This window comes from Ranitomeya imitator, chromosome 3 (assembly GCF_032444005.1).
Source record: "Ranitomeya imitator isolate aRanImi1 chromosome 3, aRanImi1.pri, whole genome shotgun sequence".
NCBI classification, from domain to species: Eukaryota; Metazoa; Chordata; class Amphibia; order Anura; family Dendrobatidae; genus Ranitomeya; species Ranitomeya imitator.
This window is the reverse complement of record NC_091284.1, coordinates 320253165-320274456: the sequence shown is the minus strand read 5'-3', so window position 1 is coordinate 320274456 and position 21292 is coordinate 320253165. Positions and strand designations below refer to the sequence as shown.

General features: G+C 44.2%; 1 protein-coding gene across 8 annotated transcripts in view; it reads right to left on the bottom strand.

Annotated features, from left to right (window-relative positions):
- PIGW (phosphatidylinositol glycan anchor biosynthesis class W) overlaps window positions 1–21292 on the bottom strand; it is an 80728-nt gene that overhangs the window by 31355 nt on the left and 28081 nt on the right. For 3 of the 8 annotated variants that reach the window (XR_011319243.1, XM_069756630.1, XM_069756633.1), the window contains 2 exons: window positions 8360–8553; window positions 93–165 (listed from right to left, as the gene is read on the bottom strand). The exons of 1 other annotated variant lie outside the window; for it this stretch is intronic. The gene's annotated coding sequence lies outside the window, so the exon portion shown is untranslated. Of the gene's footprint in view, window positions 1–92; window positions 166–8359; window positions 8554–9044; window positions 9103–21292 lie in introns of all 8 variants that reach the window. 4 more of the 8 variants (XM_069756634.1, XM_069756635.1, XM_069756631.1 and 1 more) reach the window with 3 other exon arrangements.

Genomic DNA, 21292 nt, shown 5'->3' with positions numbered 1-21292 from the left:
ATGGTATAAAAAAAATAGTGTTATTGTAAATGAAAGTTTAAAAAAGAAAAAATACATTTCAAAAGTTACTTTTTGACAAGTTTTTTGTGTACATTTGACAAGCATTGAGAAAGAGGCAAATTCCTCAAAATTCAAATACTCCCCTTTTTCCTGCAAAGATGGCACCTGCATTAAGACACAATTAGTTGGTGGAAGCTACAGAACAGGCATACAAAAATGCAAAAAACAAACCATAACATAGCTATCGTCTTGAAAAAAAAACCCTGCAAAAAAACCACCCCTGGAACTCCAATGACAACAAATAATTTATTGTAATTCACTGAAAAAGCGTGGCAATATTGCAGACTTCAGGCAACAGAAACACATGGGCTACTTGCACAGTGAACAAGTCTGTAGGAACATGTTCACACACCACCAAGAAACTTGAAGACACAAAAGAGCACAGAAAGACCAAAAACACTGTTGTAAAAAAAAAATCACACTGGTGCTTATTACTATTATTATTTTTTTTTTACAACAGTATTTTTGGTCTTTCTGTGCTCTTTTGTGTCTTCAAGTTTCTTGGTGGTGTGTGAACATGTTCCTACAGACTTGTTCACTGTGCAAGTAGCCCATGTGTTTCTGTTTCCATAAGGGTATGTTTCCACGTGCAGGAAACACTGCGTGTCTGACGCTGCATAGAGCCGCAGCGTCAGACACGCAGCGTCCAGATGTTACAGCATAGTGGAGGGGATTGAATGAAATCCCGTCTCCACTATGCGTGGTAACACGCACGCGGCGGCCCTGCAACTCCGGACATGCTGCGCGTCTTTTCAGATCGCAGCATGTCCGTATATCTTGCGGCGACGCTGCGTCGCCGCAAGATATAGCACAGGGCCCTATGGTGGGGAGCGATGATCCCGGATGTGTGCTATGAACACATCCGGCATCATCGCGTCCCAGAAAGGGGGCGGGGCTTACCGCAGAGCGGCTAAGCCGCTCCGACGATACCGCCGGCCATCCTGAAAGTGGACACATACCCTAATTGTTCTCTTGTGTCTACAAGACTGGGGAGTTATCCACCACTCCTTGTGGGTCATTTGCACAAAAGCTGTTTCATTTAGCGTGTCCCCATGGACATTCCCTCTCTGAACCCTGCTTCTACAGGTAATGTACAGATGATCAGGTTTTAAATACATCTGATAGGGATTATATACATCAGTTAGGACTGCTCTATATGGGTATACCTTTTTTGTTTGGTGGAGCAGCTTAGTAAAAAAACGTATCAACTAAATACCCTGTTTTTTTCATCTTTTTACTAGCACTTTCTTATTACTGTGATTTTTTTTTTTTTTTTTGACAACAGTGTTTGGTCTTCCTGTGCTCTTTTGTGTCTTCAAGACTTCAGGCAACGTCAATGTGCCACTATAGAATTAAATTGCAATGAACAATTGGACCATTGAAATGTCTGAACAGGTTGGATTTTTGTGAATTTTACAAGGTTTCCTTACAATATATTTTTTAACGCTCACTTTTCAAGCTACACTTTTCAAGCTACATTTTTTGCAAGTACTTAAGAGCAACAGTAACAGTGAGCTCACGTGGTGTTTTTGCCATTTTCTGCACGTTTGTTTTGTTTGGAAAAACAATGCAATTTGCAATACCAGTAAAGTAAGGCAGATGTAAAAAAATTGCATTTTTTTCCTTGAATTTTTTTTTAATTTGCAGCATGTCAATTCTTTGAGCATTTTTCACCCATTCAAATAAATAGAAATTAGAGGCAATCTGTCACCTAATTTTGGCCCTATAAGCTGCAGCCACCGCCATCAGGGGCTTATCTACAGCACTCTATAATGCTGTAGATAAGCCCCCGATGTAACCTAAAAGATAAGAAAAACAAGATAGATTATACTCACCTGGGGGGTGGTCTGGTCCGATGAGCAGTCGCCGTCCGGGTCCAGCACCTCCCATCTTCATACGATAACATCCTCTTCTTTGCTTCCTGTCGCGGCTCCTGCGCAGGCGTATTTTATCTGCCCTGTTGAGGGCAGAGCAAAGTACTGCAGTGAGCAGGCGCCGGGAAAGGTCAGAGAGGCCCAACACCTGCGCACTGCAGTACATTATGCTGCCCTCAACAGGGCAGATAAAGTACTCCTACGCAGGACCCGCGACATGAAGCAAAGAAGAGGATGTCATCGCATGAAGAAGGGAGGCGCTAGACTTGGACCGCGACGCCCATCGGACCCAGACCGCATCGGACCGCCCCTGGGTGAGTATAATCTAACTTGTTTTTCTTATCTCTTAGGTTACATCGGGGACTTATCTACAGCATTACAGAATGCTGCAGATAAGCCCCTAATGGCAGTGGCAGCAGTTTATAGGGCCAAAATTAGGTGACAGATTCCCTTTTATTATTATTATTATTATTTATTTATATAGCACCATTAACCCATTCCCGCCGCGGCCATTTTTCGTTTTTGTGTTTTCGTTTTTCGCTCCCCTCCTTCCCAGAGCCATAACTTTTTTATTTTTCCGTCAATATGCTCATGTGAGGGCTTATTTTCTGCAGGAAAAGTTATACATTTGAACGACAGCATTGGTTTTACCATGTCTTGTACTAGAAAACGGGAAAAAAATTCCAAGTGCGGTGAAATTGCAAAAAAAAGTGCAATCCCACACTCCTTTTTTTATTGGCTTTTTTGCTAGCTTCACTAAATGCTAAAACTGACCTGCCATTATGATTCTCCAGGTCATTACGAGTTCATAGACACCTAACATGTCTATGTTATTTTTTATCTAAGTGGTGGAAAAAAATTAAAAACTTTGCTAAAAAAAATAAAAATAAAACGCCATTTTCCGATACCCGTAGCGTCTCCATTTTTCGTGATCTGGGGTCGGGTGAGGGTTTATTTTTTGCATGCCGAGCTGACGTTTTTAATGATACCACTTCTGTGCAGATATGCTCTTTTGATCGCCCGTTATTGCATTTTAATGCAATGTCGTGGCAACCAAAAAAACGTAATTCTGGCCTTTCTAATTTTTTTCTCGCTACGCCGTTTAGCAATCAGGTTAATGCTTTTATTATTGATAGATCGGGCGATTCTGAACGCGGCGATACCAAATCTGTGTAGGTTTGATTTTTTTTATTGTTTTATTTTGGATGGGGCGAAAGGGGGTTGATTTAAACTTTTATATATTTATTTTTTTCATATTTTTAAAAACATTTTTTTTTAAACTTTTGCCATGCTTCAATAGCCTCCATGGGAAGCTAGAAGCTGGCATAGCCTGATCGGCTCAGCTACATAGCAGCGATCATCAGATCGCTGCTATGTAGCTGAAATGCAGGCTTGCTATAAGCGCCGACCACAGGGGGCGCTCACAGCAGGCCGACATCAGTAACCATAGAGGTCTCAAGGACCTCTGTGGTTACCATCCTGATGCATCGCCGACCCCCGATCACGTGACGGGGGTCAGGGATGCACTCATTTCTGGCAGCGTGGCCGGAAGCGCCGGTTAAATGCCGCTGTCAGCGTTTGACAGCGGCATTTGAAAGGTTAATAGCGGCGGGTGAATCTCGATTTCACCCGCCGCTATTGCGCGCTCATGTCAGCTGTACAAAACAGCTGACATGTTGCGACTTTGATGTGGGCTCATCGCCGGAGCCCACATCAAAGCAGGGGACCCGACATGCGCTGTACTAGTACGGGGCATGTCGGGAAGGGGTTAATTCCATGGTGCAGGGTGTATGAGAAGGGGTTACATCAAAATACAAATATCACTTACAGTAAATAAACTAACTGACAGCCTGATACAGAGGGAAGAGGACCCTGCCCTTGCGGGCTTACATTCTACAGGATTATGGGGAAGGAGACAGTAGGTCGGGGGTTGTAATAGCTCCGATGGTGTTGAGAAAGCCGTGTGGTCATTACAGGTTGTAAGCTTTCCTGAAGAGGTGGGTTTTCAGGTTCCGTTTGAAGGATCCAAATGTGGTGGGTGGTGGATAACCGGACGTGTTGGGGCACAGAATTCCAGAGGATGGGGGATATTTAGGAGATGTCTTGGAGGCAATTGGGTGAGGAGCGAATAAGCGTGGAGGAGAGGTGGTCTTGGGAGGACCGGAGATTATGTGAGAGAAGATATTGAGATGGTAGTTTGGAAATATACGGAGGAGAAAGGTTATGGATGGCTTTGTAGGTCAGTGTTAGTAGTTTAAACTGGATTCGCTGGGAAATTGGGAGCTAGTAAAGGAATTTGCAAAGAGGGAAAGCAGGAGGAGTGTAGCGAGGAGAGAGATTAGTCGGGCAGCAGAGTTAAGGACAAACTGGAGGGATGCGAGAGAGTTAGAAGGTAGGCCACAGAGGATGTTGCAGTAGTTGAGGCGAGAGATGATTAGGTCAGAGTGAGGGTTGAGGAAAGGACGGATTCTGGAAATATTTTTGAGCTGGAGGCGACAGGAGGTGGCAAGAGTTTGGATGTGCGGTTTGAAGGACAGGGCAGAGTCAAGGGTTATTCCGAGGCAGCGGATTTTGGGGACAGGGGAAAGTGTGATTTCATTTATTTTGATAAATAGATCAGGTAGGGAAGATATGCGAGATGGAGGATAGATGATTAGTTCACATTTGTCCACATTGAGCTTGAGTTAAGGTACCTTCACACATAACGATATTGTTAACGATATTGTTGCTTTTTGTGACGTAGCAACGATATCGTTAAGGAAATCGTTCTGTATGACAGCGACCAACGATCAGGCCCCTGCTGGGAGATCGTTGGTCGCTGAGGAAAGTCCAGAACTTTATTTTGTCGCTGGACTCCCTGCAGACATCGCTGGATCGGCGTGTGTGACACCAATCCAGCGATGTCTTGAAAGGTAACCAGGGTAAACATCGGGTTACCAAGCGCAGGGCCGCGCTTAGTAACCCGATGTTTACCCTGGTTACCAGCGTAAAAGTAAAAAAAACAAACACTACATACTTACCTACCGCTGTCTGTCCCCGGCGCTGTGCTTCTCTGCACTCCTCCTGCACTGGCTGTGAGCGTCGGTCAGCTGGAAAGCAGAGCGGTCACGTCACCGCTCTGCTTTCCGGCCGCTGTGCTCATAGTCAGTGCAGGAGGAGTGCAGAGAAGCTGCGCGCCGGGGACAGACAGCGGTAGGTAAGTATGTAGTGTTTGTTTTTTTTACTTTTACGCTGGTAACCAGGGTAAACATCGGGTTACTAAGCGCGGCCCTGCGCTTAGTAACCCGATGTTTACCCTGGTTACCCGGGGACGTCGGGATCGTTGGTCGCTGGAGAGCTGTCTGTGTGACAGCTCTCCAGCGACCAAACAGCAACGCTGCAGCGATCGACATCGTTGTCGGTGTCGCTCAGTGTGAAGGTACCTTAAGTGAGAGCAGAAGAGGATATGGCTGATAGACACTCTGGGATTCTGGAGAGTGAGCAGAGAGGTGACATCTGGGCCAGAAAGGTAGATCAGAGTGTCATCAGCATATAGATGGTACTGGAAGCCATAGGACCTTATGAGTTGTCCCAGGCCGAGTGTATAGATTGAGAAGAGTAAGGGCCCTATGACAGAGCCTTGAGGGAACCAACAGAGAGGGGGCAAGATGAAAAGGCAGTATGGGAGTAGGAAACGCTAAAAGTGAGGTTGATAAGCTATGAGGAGATCCAGGATAGGGCAAGGTCTTTGACACCAAAGGAAGAGAGGATTGTAGTAGGAGACAGTGGTCAACTGTGTTGAAGGCAGAGGACAGGTCTAGAAGGAGGAGTACAGAGAATTGTCTGTTAGCTTTGGCTCTAAGTAAGTCGTTAGTAATTTTGGTCAGGCAATCTCAGTGGAATGGTGGGGACGGAAGCCAGATTGTAGGTTGTCGAAGAGAGAGTTAGATGCAAAGTGAGGGGAAAGTTCAAGTAGTTTGGAAGCAAATGGGAGCAAAGATATGGGGCGATAGGTGGACAGAGCGATTGGGTCAAAGGATGGCTTTTTGAGGATAGGTGTGATTGTGACATATTTGAAAGCAGAAGGGAAGATAGCAGAAGTTAGTGATAGGTTGAAGAGATGGGTTAGGGATGGGATTAGTGTAGTGGTGAGGTTGAGGAGGAGATGGGATGGGGTCAAGCGCACAAGTGGTGAGGTGTGATTTGGAGAGATGAACAAGCTCCCCTTCAGTGATTTTGGAGGGGGAAGTTATGGGGCTAGGGCATTGGTCTGGTATACAAAGGGGTTGTGGTGGTTTGACAACAAAGACTTGACTTGTTTGGTCTATCTTATTTTTGAAGTGCGTGGCAAAGTCCTCGGCAACGATTAAGGAACTCGGAGGGGGCAGTGGGGGGCGGAGGAGGGAGTTAAAAGTGTTGAACAATTGTTTGGGGTTGTGGGATAAAGAAGATACGAGGGATGTAAAATAGGCCTGTTTAGCAGAGGTGAGAGCTGATTTGAATGCGAGTGTTGCTTGTTTGAGTGCAGTGAAATCATCTTGCGAATGCATTTTCTTCCAATGCGGTTCTGCAATTCTGGATGCTTGCTGAAGCTTTTTAGTGATTTTATTGTGCTAGGGTTGTTTATTGATTTGTAGCACTCTGCCATGCATGACAGGGGCGACCGTGTCAATAGCTGATGCGAGAGTGGCATTGTAGAAAGCAGGGGCAGTGTCTGTGTCGTGGAGTGAGGATATGGATTCTAGTGGTAGGATAGAGTCGGAGTGTGTGGGTGTCTAGGTGTGCGAGGTTCCTGCGTGGGTGCGCATGTTGCTTGACATGGGTCACAGGTGAGGAGGACAGGGATGAGAAAGTGAGCAGATGTTGGTCAGATAGAGGGAGAGGGGAGGTTGTGAAGTTAGATAGGGAGCAGAGACGGGTAAAGACCAGGTCTTTTGTATGTCCGTCACAGAGATATGTTACACAAAATACTTAATAAGTAACATTTCCCACATATCTACTTTACATCAGCACAATTTTGGAACCAACATTTTTTGTTAGCGAGTTATAAGGGTTAAAAATGGACCAGTGATTTCTCATTTTAAGTAAAAAGACTAAATAGCCACAGCCAGCTCACCGATCCACGCAAGAAAGAAAGCTCTTACAGAATTGAAAAATAAAAAAGAGATAATTATAAAAAAAAGTGATAAAGGGGGCATGATAGTCGTTATGAATAAAAATGATTACAGAGACAAAATGTTGGAACTACTAACGGACAATGTAACATATGGTAAAATGAGGGGAAATCCATCAAAGAAATTAACATCATCATAAATGAAGGCTTGAGCCTAGGTATCCTCAGTAAAAAACAAGCAGATTATCTATATGTTCCCCATCCTAAAATGCCCATACTATATGGTTTGCCTAAAGTACACAAAGGGGTGGGTTTACCAGCAATGAGACCCATAGTATCGGGCATAGGCTCAATGAATGAGCATTTATGTGAGTGGGTGGATTCCATCTTACAACCGCTTGTAGTCAAATTACCCGGTCACATTAAAGATTCTAGAGAGGTCCTCCGCACTTTTTCTACCAAAGTGTGGAATAAAAATCATTCATGGCTATGTTGTGATGTAATTTCATTATACACGTGTATTCCACACACATTGGCCATGGAAGCGGTACGTTTCTATCTGGAGGATTTCAGTACTTATACACAAGATTTACTAATTATGTTCTGGATGTCACTTTTTTTCTTTTGAAGCATAACATCTTTTCCTTTGAAAACACGGTATATGAGCAAAGAACAGGTGTTCCGATGGGGGCTAAGTATTCACCCTCATTAGCTAATCTCACTATGTCGTATTGGGAACGTAACTTCATTTATTGTGCAGACAACCCTTTTGCCAGTCTCCTGGTCTGGTACGGTAGATACATCGATGACACCCTCATTATTTGGGGTGGTGATGTATCTACTGTACCGGACTTTATGGAGTACATCAATGGGAACGATTATGGCATTAGATTCACCTACAGATGGAACCAGAATGAAATCTCTTTTCTGGATCTTGATCTAATGGGTGTTAATGATGAGATCATTAATAGCAAAACGCATGTCAAACCCATCAGTGGAAACACGGTACTACACGCTAAGAGTAGCCACCCCAAACACACCGTCAAATCGATTCCCGTTGGGGAATACACGCGGCTCAAAAGAAATTGCAGTAAAGACACGGCAAGCAAAGAGGAGTTTTCTATATTAAAAACTAAATTAAAAAAAAGAGGGTATCCAGATTGGACCCTCAGCAGAGCACAAAAAATAGTGGATAGCAAGCCCAGAGATAGTCTTTTAACCCATGACGAAGAAAAAAACAAAGAAAAAGAGGCCAGAAAGAAAAAAACGTATGTGTGCTTTCAGTATAGCACTCAATTTCAGGAGATAAAAAATATTATTTTGAAAAGGTTACCTTTATTAAAGGAAGATGATTTTCTCTCTGAAATCCTTAGGGATGGTCTTAACGTTGTGGCGAGAAGGGCGCCCACTATTGGTAACTGTTTATCGCCGAGTTTCTTTTCTTCACAGCCAGTTTCCAAAACTTGGCTTGAATGTAAAGGTTTTTATAAATGTGGAGTTGCCGCTTGTACCACTTGCCGTAATGCACTGGTAAAAAACATGTTTCAGAACAGAGATAAAACCCAAACTTATCACATAAAATTTTTTATTAATTGTCACACTAAGAACGTGGTTTATAAAATCGACTGCACTAAATGCAATGCAGCGTATATAGGCTGCACGACCAGAAAGCTGAAGACTAGGATATCTGAACACTTAAGGGACTTAGGAAGAAATGACATCGCTAGTAAAAATATATCAGCTGTCGCTAAGCATTTTAATGTGCACCATGAAGGGAATATATCTACTATGACAATCCAGGGCATAGAGCACATCTATTTATCACAGCGAGGTGGAGATGTCAAGAGACAGCTTCTGACCAGAGAAGCTTTCTGGATTTTTAATTTGGGAACAAGACACCCATTTGGTCTAAATCGTAAAAATGAGATCATGTATCATTACTGTTAGCTACTTATTGTACCATTGTTTTTATTATTTGTTGTGTATCTACAATTTTTAAGTACGGTATGTTGTGTTACCTTGGCTTATTTGTTTGTTCATCTCTCGCAGCTGCGGTGGAGTTCACATGTATAGGACCTGTGGTAATTAGTCATGTGACTGGTATCAGTGAAGAGATTGGTCCATTTGTATATTAATAGTCACCGCATTTTTTAAACATCATGCATTGAGTAAGATCATTTAGATCGAAACGCGTCGCATGTACTCTGCACTCACATTTTCGCACTAAGGCAAGGATTGCTGTTTTGCATTTTAATGGAGAAATAAAGTTTTGAAATTTTTAAGGAGCTGGAACGCCTTTCTTCAATTCCTTTTGATTTCTCGTTTTGACAGCACCATTTTTTTTAGGGACCACATCACATTTGAAGTCACTTTGAGGGGTCTATATGAAAGAAAATACTCAAGTGTGACACCATTCTAAAAACTGTAGCCCTCAAGGTGCTCAAAACCACATTTAAGATGTTCATTAACCCTTCAGGTGCTTCACAGGAATTTTTAGAATGTTTTTTAAAAAAATAAACATTTAACTTTTTTTTTTAACAAAAAAAATTACTTCAGATTCAATTTGTTTTATTTTACCAAGGGTAATAGGAGCAATTGGACAAGAAAAGTTGTTGTACAATTTGTCCTGAGAACGCCGATACCCTACATGTGGGGGTAAACCACTGTTTTGGCGCATAGCAGAGCTCAGAACGGAAGGAGCGCCATTTGACTTTTCAATGCAAAATTGGCTGGAATTGAGATAGGAAGCCATGTCGCGTTTGGAGAGCATCTGATGTGCCTAAACATTGGAAACTCCCCACACGCGACACCATTTTGGAAAGTAGACCCCTTAAGGAACTTATCTAGATGTGTGGTGAGCACTTTGAACCCCCAAGTACTTCACAGAAGTTTGTAATGTAGAGCCATAAAAAAAAAAATCATTTTTTTTTTTAAATGATATTTTCGCCCCCAACTTTTTATTTTCCCTAGGGTAACTGGAGAAAATGGACCAAAAAAGTTGCTTTGCAATTTGCCCTGAGTACACGGATACCCCATATGTGCGGGTAAACCACCGTTTGGGTGCATGGCAGAGCTCAGAAGGGAAGGAGCACTGTTTTGGAATGCAGACTTTGATGAAATGGTCTGCGGGCGTCACATTGCGTTTGCAGAGCCCCTGATGTACCTAAACAGTAGAAACCCCCCACAAGTGACCCCATATTGGAAACTAGACCCCCAAAGGAACTTATTTAGATGTGGTGAGAGAACTTTGAACCCCCAAGTGTTTCACTAAAGTTTATAACGCAGAGCTGTGAAAATAAAAAATCTTTTTTTTTTCCACAAAAATTTTAGCCCCCAAATTTTTATTTTACCAAGGGTAACAGGAGAAATTGGACCCCAAAAGTTGTTGTCCAATTTGTCCTGAATACGCTGGTACCCCATATGTGGGGGTAAACCACTGTTTGGGCCCACATCGTGGCTCGGAAGGGAAGAAGTGGCGTTTTGGAATGCAGACTTTGATGGAATGGTTTGTGGGCATCACGTTGCGTTTGTCGAGCGCCTGATGTGCCTAAACAGTGGATACCCCCAATTCTAACTCCAACCCTAACCCCAACACACCCTCAACCCTAATCCCAACCCTAACCACACCCCTAACCCCAACACACCCCTAACCCAACCGTAAACGTAATCCAAAACCTAACCCAAACTCTAGCCCCAACCCTAACTTTAGCTCCCAACCCTCACCCTAACTTTAGCCTCACCCTAACCCTAATGGGAAAATGGAAATAAATACATTTTTCCCTAACTAAGGGGGTGATTAAGGGGGGGGTATGATTTACTATTTATACTGGGTTTTTATTGTGGGTTTTTATGTTTGGCAGCTGTCACACATTAAAGGATGCTTTCTATTGCAAAAATAGTTTTTGCGTCACCACATTTTGAGATAATTTTTCCATATTTTGTCCCACATAGTCATGTGAGGTCTTGTTTTTTGCGGGACGAGTTGATGTTTTTATTGGTACCATTTTCGGGCACATGAAATATTTTGGTCGCTTTTTATTTCGATTTTTGTTAAGCAGAATGAACAAAAACCAGCAATTCATGAATTTCTTTTGGGGGGCGTTTATACCGTTCTGCGTTTGGTAAAATTAATAAAGCAGTTTTATTCTTCGGGTTAGTACGATTACAACGATATCTCAATTATATCATTTTTTATGTTTTGCCACTTTAATACAATAAAAACTATTTTATATAAAAAATAATTATTTTTGCATCGCTTTATTCTGAGGGCTATAACTTTTTTTTTTTTCGCTGATGACGCTGTATGGCAGCTCGTTTTTTGTTGGACAAGATGACGTTTTCAGTGGTACCATATTTTATATCGTCTTTTTTGTCGCGTGTTATTACACTTTTTGTTCGGCGGGATGATGATAAAGCAGTTTTTTGCCGCGTTTTTTATTTTTATTTTTTACGGTGATCACTGAAGGGGTTAACTAGTGGGACAGTTTTATAGGTCGGGTCGTTACGGACGCGGCGATACTAAATATGTGTACTTTTATTGTTTTTTTATTTACATGAAGAAATGTATTTATTGGAACAATATTTATTTTCTTTATTTAGGAATTTTTAAAAAAAATATTTTTACACAGTGTGATTTTTTTTTTTAAATTGTCCCAGGGTGAAATATCACTGTATAGTGTCAGATCGCTGATCTGACACTTTGCACAGCACTGTTTCAGATCAGCGATTTGACAGGCAGTGCTGGAGGCTTGCCAGCGCCTGCTCTCAGCAGGTGTTCGCAAGCCACCTCCCTGCAGGACCCGGAAGGACCCCCGTGGCCATCTTGGATCCGGGGCCTGCAGTGAGGAGGACGGAAGAGACGCTCGGAACAACACGATCACATCGCTTTGTTCCGAGGGTCTCAGGGAAGCACGCAGGGAGCCCCCTCCCTGCGCGATGCTTCCCAATGCCACCAGAACGCTGCGATCATGTTTGATCGCAGTGTTGCGGTGGTTAATGTGCTGGGTCCGTGATAAAAACGATAATCAGCTGACACCCAGCCGCGATCAGCCGTGCTCCCCCCGTGAGTGCGGCTGATCGGTGATGACGTACAGTCATGACCAAAAGTGTTAACATCCCTGCAATTCTGTCAGATAATACTCAGTTTCTTCCTGAAAATGATTGCAATCACAAATTCTTTGGTATTATTATCTTCATTTAATTTGTCTTAAATGAAAAAACACAAAAGAGAATGAAGCAAAAAGCAAAACATTGATCATTTCACACAAAACTCCAAAAATGGCCTAGACAAAAGTATTGGCACCCTCAGCCTAATACTTGGTTGCACAACCTTTAGCCAAAATAACTGCGACCAACCGCTTCCGGTAACCATCAATGAGTTTCTTACAATGCTCTGCTGGAATTTTAGACCATTCTTCTTTGGCAAACTGCTCCAGGTCCCTGATATTTGAAGGGTGCCTTCTCCAAACTGCCATTTTTAGATCTCTCCACAGGTGTTCTATGGGATTCAGGTCTGGATTCATTGCTGGCCACCTTAGAAGTCTCCAGTGCTTTCTCTCAAACCATTTTCTAGTGCATTTTGAAGTGTCTTTTGGGTCATTGTCTTGCTGGAAGACCCATGACCTCTGAGGGAGACCCAGCTTTCTCACACTGGGCCCTACATTATGCTGCAAAATTTGGTAGTCTTCAGACTTCATAATGCCATGCACACGGTCAAGCAGTCCAGTGCCAGAGGCAGCAAAGCAACCCCAAAACATCAGGGAACCTCCGCCATGTTTGACTGTAGGGACCGTGTTCTTTTCTTTGAATGCCTCTTTTTTTCTCCTGTAAACTCTATGTTGATGCCTTTGCCCAAAAAGCTCTACTTTTGTCTCATCTGACCAGAGAACATTCTTCCAAAATGTTTTAGGCTTTTTCAGGTAAGTTTTGGCAAACTCCAGGCTGGTTTTTTTATGTCTCGGGGTAAGAAGTGGGGTCTTCCTGGGTTTTCTACCATAGAGTCCCTTTTCTCTCAGATGCCGACGGATAGTACGCAGGGGTGGATTAAGGGTAGCCAGGGCCCCGGGCTGTTCAGACACTGTGGGCCCCCCGGATCATGTGACGGGGGTCATGTGACGGGGGTCATGTGACGGGGCCCGGGGGTCATGTGACGGGGGTCATGTGACATACCCGAGCCAGATTATTCCAGAAAAATGGCCGGGTCCTACTCTACTGTAACCTATTAAATATTTGTTAAAATCTGCAATACAATTTAGGTATATTTTGACCAATAATATCACATACAAGGAACAAATAGCACCGCACCATGACCAGACCACAAATTACAACCCCAGTGATCGAATAATATCACATACAAGGAACAAATAGCACCGCACCATGACCAGACACCATATTACAACCACAGTGATCAAATTATATCACACACAAGGAACAAATGCCAGACCACATATTACCACCAGTGACCGAATAATATCACATACAAGGAACAAATACCGCTACACCATGTCAAGAGCACATATTACCACCACTTGGTGACCAAATAGCACACACAAGGGACAAATACCACAACACCATTTCCAGACCACATATTACCACCACATAGTGACTGAATACTACAATCCTGACAGTAATAAATAAATAAAAAAACAAAATACTGTCACCATAACTGCCAGTATTCACAGGAGATCTGTAATTGGTATGCAGTCTCTGTGTAGAGGTTATACAGCGATCACTGGCGACATTATACACAGGAGCTCTGTATATGGTTTACAGCAGGGGTGTCAAACTGCATTCCTCGAGGGCCGCAAACAGGTCATGTTTTCAGGATTTCCTTGTATTGCACAGGTGATAATTTAATCACCTGCACAGAATGATCCCAGCGCCTTGTGTAACGCAAAGGAAATCTTGAAAACACGCACGGTCTGAGCTGAGGCCCTCGACGAATGCAGTTTGACACCCCTGATTTACAGTGTATAGTGTCAGTGTATAGATAACACTGACTCACCAGTGACGTCTCTAGCGGTGAAGTCCTTCATCTGTCATGACGCACAGACTGCCATCATTTATTCCAGCCAGGGCTTGTTTGTTGTTTCTGCAGGAAATAACACAGTTATCTCGAGCTCCGCTTGCAGAACACATTACTTAAATTTTCACAATTTCAACATTACACCACATGAAGAAAAAAAGGCAATATAGTGTCACTCTGCACAGTAACAGGACCGCCCCCCCATTTAAAAAAAGTATACGTATACGCAAAAAATAAAATAAATACATCACTGCAGTAATAATATCCCTTAATTAGCCCCTACGGAAATAATATTTCCCACCCTGGCCCCGTTTATCTCATTCCTGGCTCCTGCAATATATTCTCGCATCCTGCACTCATGAGTATCCATCCTGCCCCATATGATTTACCCATCCTGCCCCATCTGTCTCCATCCTGTCCCATGACAGTATGTTCAACAATCTGCCCCAGTGTGGCCAGCATATTACCCCCAGTGTGTCCAGCATATTACCTCCACACAGTGTATCCAGCAATCTGCCCCAGTATGTCCAGCATTGCCCCCAGTGTCCTGTCCAGCAATATGCCCCAGTATGTCCAGCAATCATCTGCCCCAGCCAGACTGTGTCCTCAGGCTCCAGCATTGCCCCAGTCAGTGTCTCCAGCAATCATCTGCCCCAGACTGTGTCCTCCTCCAGCATTGCCCCAGTATGTCCAGCAATCATCTGCCCAGCCAGTCCCCAGACTGTGTCCTCCAGCATTTCCCCCCCAGTGTCTCCTGCATTGCCCCCCCCCCCCAGTGTCCAGCAATAGCAATGCAATCATTTGAGGCCCCCAGTCCCGACTGTGTCCTCCTCCTCCAGCATCATTGCACCAGTATGTCCAGCAATCATCTGCCCAGCCAGTCCCCAGACTGTGTCCTCCAGCATTTCCCCCCCAGTGTCTCCTGCATTGCCCCCCCAGTGTGTCCAGCAATAGCAATGCAATCATTTGAGGCCCCAGGCCCCAGTCCCGACTGTGTCCTCCTCCTCCAGCATCATTGCACCGTGACCAGTATGTCCAGCAATCATCTGCCCACAGCCCAGCCAGTCCCCAGACTGTGTCCTCCAGCATTCCCCCCCCCAGTGTCTCCTGCATTGCCCCCCACCAGGCCCCAGTGTCCAGAAATAGCAATCATTTGAGGCCCCCCCAGTCCCGACTGTGTCCCCTCCTCCTCCAGCATCATTGCCCCCCCAGACCCAGTGTGTCCAGATATCAGACTGCCCCAGTCCCAGACTGTGTCCTCCTGCTCCCAGCATTCTGCACCTGCCACCCCCCCCCAATCACACACCCCCATCACCCCCACTCCCGACTTCTCCACCGTTATATTTATTATATCTCCACTCAGATTATTAAAAAAAAAAAAATTCTCCAGTCCTCACCTTACCAACGATCCAGGCGGTGAGCTCCCTCCCCTCCAGCAGCGCGCACTCGCCGGCGACTGACAATGACGTCAGACGCCGGCGACGTGTGCGCTGCGCCTGCGGCCGACGTTATCTATTGCCGTGCGGGCGCGCCCGCACGGCAATAGGAAACTAACCGACGCAGGCAGCGCCGCTAGGGGCCCGGTGAGCAGATGAGACGGGGCCCGATGCGGGCCCCCTCTCTCTGCCCACCGGGTCCGGGGGGGCTCCCGGCACGGCATGGGCAGTGTCCTCAGTGATCGAGAGTGACGGCACGGCAGGGGCACGGCGGCCGGCCGCACGGGCCCGGCACTCGCGCCGGCGGCGGCAACACATACAAACAAACCAGTCTTCTGACAGGGGCAGCAGGCGGGCGGCTAGGTGGGTGGGTCACGGCCGGGGGTGCCACTGCACTGTGTCAGTGAGACAGTGACTCACTGTGTGCACTGTGCTGAGTCACTGTCATATGATGATGAGACTTGCTGCGAGTGCCCTGATGATGGCGGCGGCCAGCGGGCAATCTGTGTGCGGTAGCCCAGGGCCCCCCCACACCACTGGGCCCTGGGCTACCGCCCAGATTGACCCTCTTATAATCCGCCCCTGATAGTACGGGTTGACACTGTCATACCCTCGGACTGCAGGGCAGCTTGAACTTGTTTGGATGTTAGTCGAGGTTCTTCATCCAACATCCGCACAATCTTGCGCTGAAATCTCTTGTCAATTTTTATTTTCCATCCACATCTAGGGAGGTTAACCACAGTGCCATGGGCTTTAGACTTCTTGATGACACTGCGCACGGTAGACACAGGAACATTCAGGTCTTTGGAGATGGACTTGTAGCCTTGAGATTGCTCATGCTTCCTCACAATTTGGTTTCTCAAGTCCTCAGACAGTTCTTTAGTCTTCTTTCTTTTCTCCATGCTCAATGTGGTACACACAAGGACACAGGACAGAGGTTGAGTCAACTTTAATCCATGTCAACTGGCTGCAAGTGTGATTTAGTTATTGCCAACACCTGTTAGGTGCCACAGGTAAGTTACAAGTTCTGTTAATTACACAAATTAGGGAAGCATCACATGATTTTTCGAACGGTGCCAATACTTTTGTCCACCCCCTTTTTTATGTTTGGTGTGGAATTATATCCAATTTGGCAATTCTTTTTGTGTTTTTTTCATTTAAGACAAATTAAATGAAGATAATAATACCAAAGAATTTGTGATTGCAATTATTTTCAGGAAGAAACTGAGTATTATCTGACAGAATTGCAGGGGTGTTAATACTTTTGGCCATGACTGTACTATCCCATCGGTGGTCATACAGGCCCAGGCCACCTCGACGGGATAGTAGGCCTAATGTCAGAATGGATTGGTCATTAACCCCTATTTTTACAACTCTGACTACTGTCACTTTATGTGGTTATAACTCTGGAGCGCTTTAATGGATCCAGCTGATTCTGAGAATGTTTTTTCGTGACATATTGTACTTCATTTTAGTGGTAAAATTTCTTCGATATGAGTTGAAATTATTTATGAAAAAAACGGAAATATGGCGAAAATTTGGAAAATTTACAAATTTTCAAACGTTGAATTTTGATGCACTTAAATCAGAGAGATATGTCACATAAGATACTTAATAAATAACATCCCACATGTCTACTTTACATCACCACAATTTTGGAAACAATTTTTTTTTTGTTAGGAATTTATAAGAATTAAAGTTTGACCAGCGATTTCTCATTTTTCCAACAAAATTTACAAAACCATTTTTTTAGGGACCACCTCACATTTGAAATGACTTTGGGGGGTCAGTATAACAGAAATTACCCCAAAGTGACACATTCTAAAAAACGCAACCCTCAAGGTGCCACATTCAAGAAGTTTATTAACCCTTCAGGTGCTTCACGAGAAAAAAAGCAATGTGGAAGGAAAAATTGAACACATTTTTTTAATTTTCTCGAGGGTATCAGGAGAAAATGGACCACAATTTCTCCCGAGTACGCAGATACCCCATATGTGGGGAAAAGCCACTGTTTGAGTGCTTGGCAGCGTTCAGAAGGGAGGGAGCACCATTTGACTTTTTGAACGCAAAATTGGCTGGAATCAATGGTGGCGCCCTAACCCCAAAACACCCCTAACCCTAATGCCAACCCTAACTATAACCCTTACCACAAACCTAACCTTAACACACCCCTAACCCTAATTCCAACCCTCACTTTAGCCAACTCTAACCTTAATGGAAAATGGGAATATTTTTTTTTAATTTATTTTATTATTTTTAGCTAACTAAGGGGGTGATAAAGGGGGGGTTTGATTAACTATTTTTTTTATTTTGATCACTGTGATAGGCTCTATCACAGTGATCAAAATGAACCAATAAGAAAAATTTCCTATTATTGCCAGGTAGCGGCCAGCAGATCTCAGCGGGAGCACTGCGCAAGCTCCCGCCATTTTCTCTCGGAAGAAGACGCCGGTGGCCTGGGGGATTTCACGGGGGGTACAGAGGTACCGGGGGGTGGGGGGAAATCGGGGGATCCTATTTCTCTCTCCTCTGATGTGCAATCACATCAGAGGAGAAAGTAAATGGAAAAATCAAAAACTTTTTTTGGTGGTCACCATTATACAGTTAATAACGGCAATCGGCAACACCATGGTTGGTAAAAACCGACTCAAATCATGCTCTCTGGGGTTTCAGCTACCCCTGGTAGCTGAGACCCCGGTGAAATTCCGACTATGCGGGTGTTATACACTGACTCCTCAGCACTGTTAAAAAATGGCGCTGTGGTTTAAGTTACCATTAACTGCTTCTGTTAAAAAGCATATCGGTGGTCGCTAAGGGGCTAAGTGTAACAGTTTTTTTTTTCATTTTTATTTCATAATTCAATAGTCCACATGATAATAAGAGGCTTTATAATTTATCTTATCACAGAAATCTTCTTCTTTCTCTTGCAGGACTGATCATTCATTATCAATTCCCGGGTAAAATTTGTATTCAGGGAACAAAGATTTTTACATTACTGTTATTTTTTACATTATATTACAGAATCTGTCACCCCCAAGACGATTTAGAGCTATTATTATGGGCATACAGGTAATAGAATGGTTAAACCAATCTTACCAGTATTCCTCATAGCTTCGGTGTAGATCTTCAGAAATGAATTTACATTATATGTTAATGATTTCTTCCAGGCTCCGGGATGTGCGGTGCCTGGAAGCAGGGGAGCCGCTACCATGTGGCAAGTTGAGCGCTTTGCCTCAGGCGGCACTGCCATCACTGAAGTGAGGGGGCAGCAGATTCTGCTGCTGTAGTAACTGAATTTGCGTTGGAGACGCAGGTTCAGTTAGTACTCTATTATACAGGGCTCAAGGCCGGCGTCAGCATCCGGGCAAGTGCCAGGGCCATAACAAGAAGGATCACCAAAAAGAGCCAGATCTGTGTGTGACTGGCCGGGTTCTGCTCCTCCTGCAACATTAGCTCAGCTGCGACATCACTGACAACATGTGACTGATCACATGCTCGTGACACCATGAAAGGTCCTCTACCTCGTGGATGTAGTCTTCTCCAGTATGGTAAGTATGTGCTCCGGCCACTGCTGCTCTGTGCAGCTCCGCTGCTGAGGTACGGCGGCCGCATTGTTCTGTGCTCCTCGCACACACTATCGGGCGGCTGCAGTGACTTGTGGAGAGCTGGGTGTGTCAGGGACCAGGTGCAGTTTGTGCGTGTTCACAGTTTTGTCTGTGCTGTGGATTCCATTCAGATTTTACAAGTTCACACGTCCAGACCTTGCTGTGGATTCCGCACACGTCTGCAGCAATTTATAGTACTATACAGGTAGCGGGAGTTTCACCATCCCTTCACACACTGCAGAAAAATGCAGGTTGTGAAACGTGCCGCGGACTTCACCATAGCCTGAGTAGGGTGAACTAATCAGTAACCTGCGGATTCACTCACAAAGCCGCAGCGGATATTTCCTGCAATGTGTGAACATGGCCCAAAGTTAAAGAATAAATATAAGCTAAAGTATATAGTACGTGGCTGTGTTATATGCTACGTGGCTGTGCTATATGCTACGTGGGTTGTTATATGCTACCCGACTGCTATATGCTACGTGGGCTGTGTTATATACTACGTGGGCTGTTATATGCCACGTGGCTGTGCAGTATACTACGTGGCTGTGCTATATGCTACGCGAGCTGTGCATCATGAATCGTGGTATGTGTTAAAGGGGGGCCCACGGGGGGCACCATTTTGCAGCTCGCCTCAGGCAGCAGAGAGGCTAGGTTCACCCCTGCCTAAAAGAAATCACTGCCTCCTGACTTCATTATAATGGTACCCCCTCCCATCAGTGTCACACTGACCTGTTTGGCGCTGTAATCTTGCGCATGCTCTATGAAATATGCGCGGTTATGCAAACCCTGTCTGCCCTATGAGCAGTGTCAGTGTCAGCATTGGTCTTCTGCACAGGCACGGTGAGTCACATCCCATTAGGTATTCACATCCTAATTGGAGTAAGGATTTAGGATTTACAGCTCTTTAAAACATAGCTGCCTCTTTTTAAAGCGACCAAAAGTAATTGGACAATTATCTCAAAAGCTCTTTGATTAACGAGGGCTTAGCCCATGCAGCCAATCAAATAAAAGGTCTGGTGCTGATTTCAGATGTGGCATTTGCATTGGGAAGCTGTTGATATGAATCCACAACATGTAGTCAAAGGAGCTCTCAGTGGAAGAGAAACAGACCATCAGTAGGCTTCACATATCTTCTCACAAAATCATTCATTCGTAAAACCACTGGCCCCAGGATGTAGTTCAATTCACTCACCCTTCCCAGGTCCAGCCCTGAGTCTCCACTACAGCTCCCTGTGTCCATTGTTATCTGCAATGCAGTGGCAGTGCGCAGCCAATAGGCGAGCTTAGCTGCTTTGCTTGTGCCGTATACTCAAGCCAAGCCACTGAGCTCAGTTATTACTTGCAGCACTCTCAACATGACATCAGTGCTACACACCATAACAGACACTGGGAGTAGCAGCAGAGACTCAGGTCTGGATCACGGGAGGGTGAGTAAAAAACTTTGCTTTTTTAAAGCAAACCAAAGAATGAAAAAATGTACTTGTAAACATGAATTTACCTTGACAAATTGTTGTTTTTTTTCACAAAAGCAATCCAAAGAATGTTGCATTTCTACCTAGTTATTTCTGGTCAAGATTGTCATCATTAACTACTTTGCAACTAACAGTACACATAATACTGCAAAATTATAGATCAAGGTGTGTCAAATTTCTATACACCACCCATGAAATTCTATACAAACTATGGAATTTTCTATAAGCTTGTATTCACTAAAGTGCCGAAACAGTTGGCATACAACATCAAGTCTTTAGCTGCAACTTTGATATATATTAAAACATTCAATCTTCTTTCTATAATACTAACATCTATATTTGTAAGTAAGCATCCCGCATGGCTTTAGTAAGTATACATAGAATTTTTATATTTTTTTTTTTCCTTTACTTTAAATTTTAGTCCCCTTTTGGGACTTGAACTTGTGATCTTGTTATGATTTACAGCTCTGGTACTTCTCCGACCCTGGGTCACTGTCAGTGTTAGTTGACTCAGAATGCAGCAGTTGCTTGGGCACATTGTTACTTCACTCAGCAATCAGTCCACCAATGTTTCTCCGGCACCTCCTGTGCTTCCATCTTACAATCCCTGTTTGATATCAGCCATTGTTTTTAAAAGGGTTATTTGGTGTTGTGCATGTATCCTATTCATGCAAAGGGAATATACAGGCATGTTGCCAAACAACCCATTTAATGATGGTGATTGAT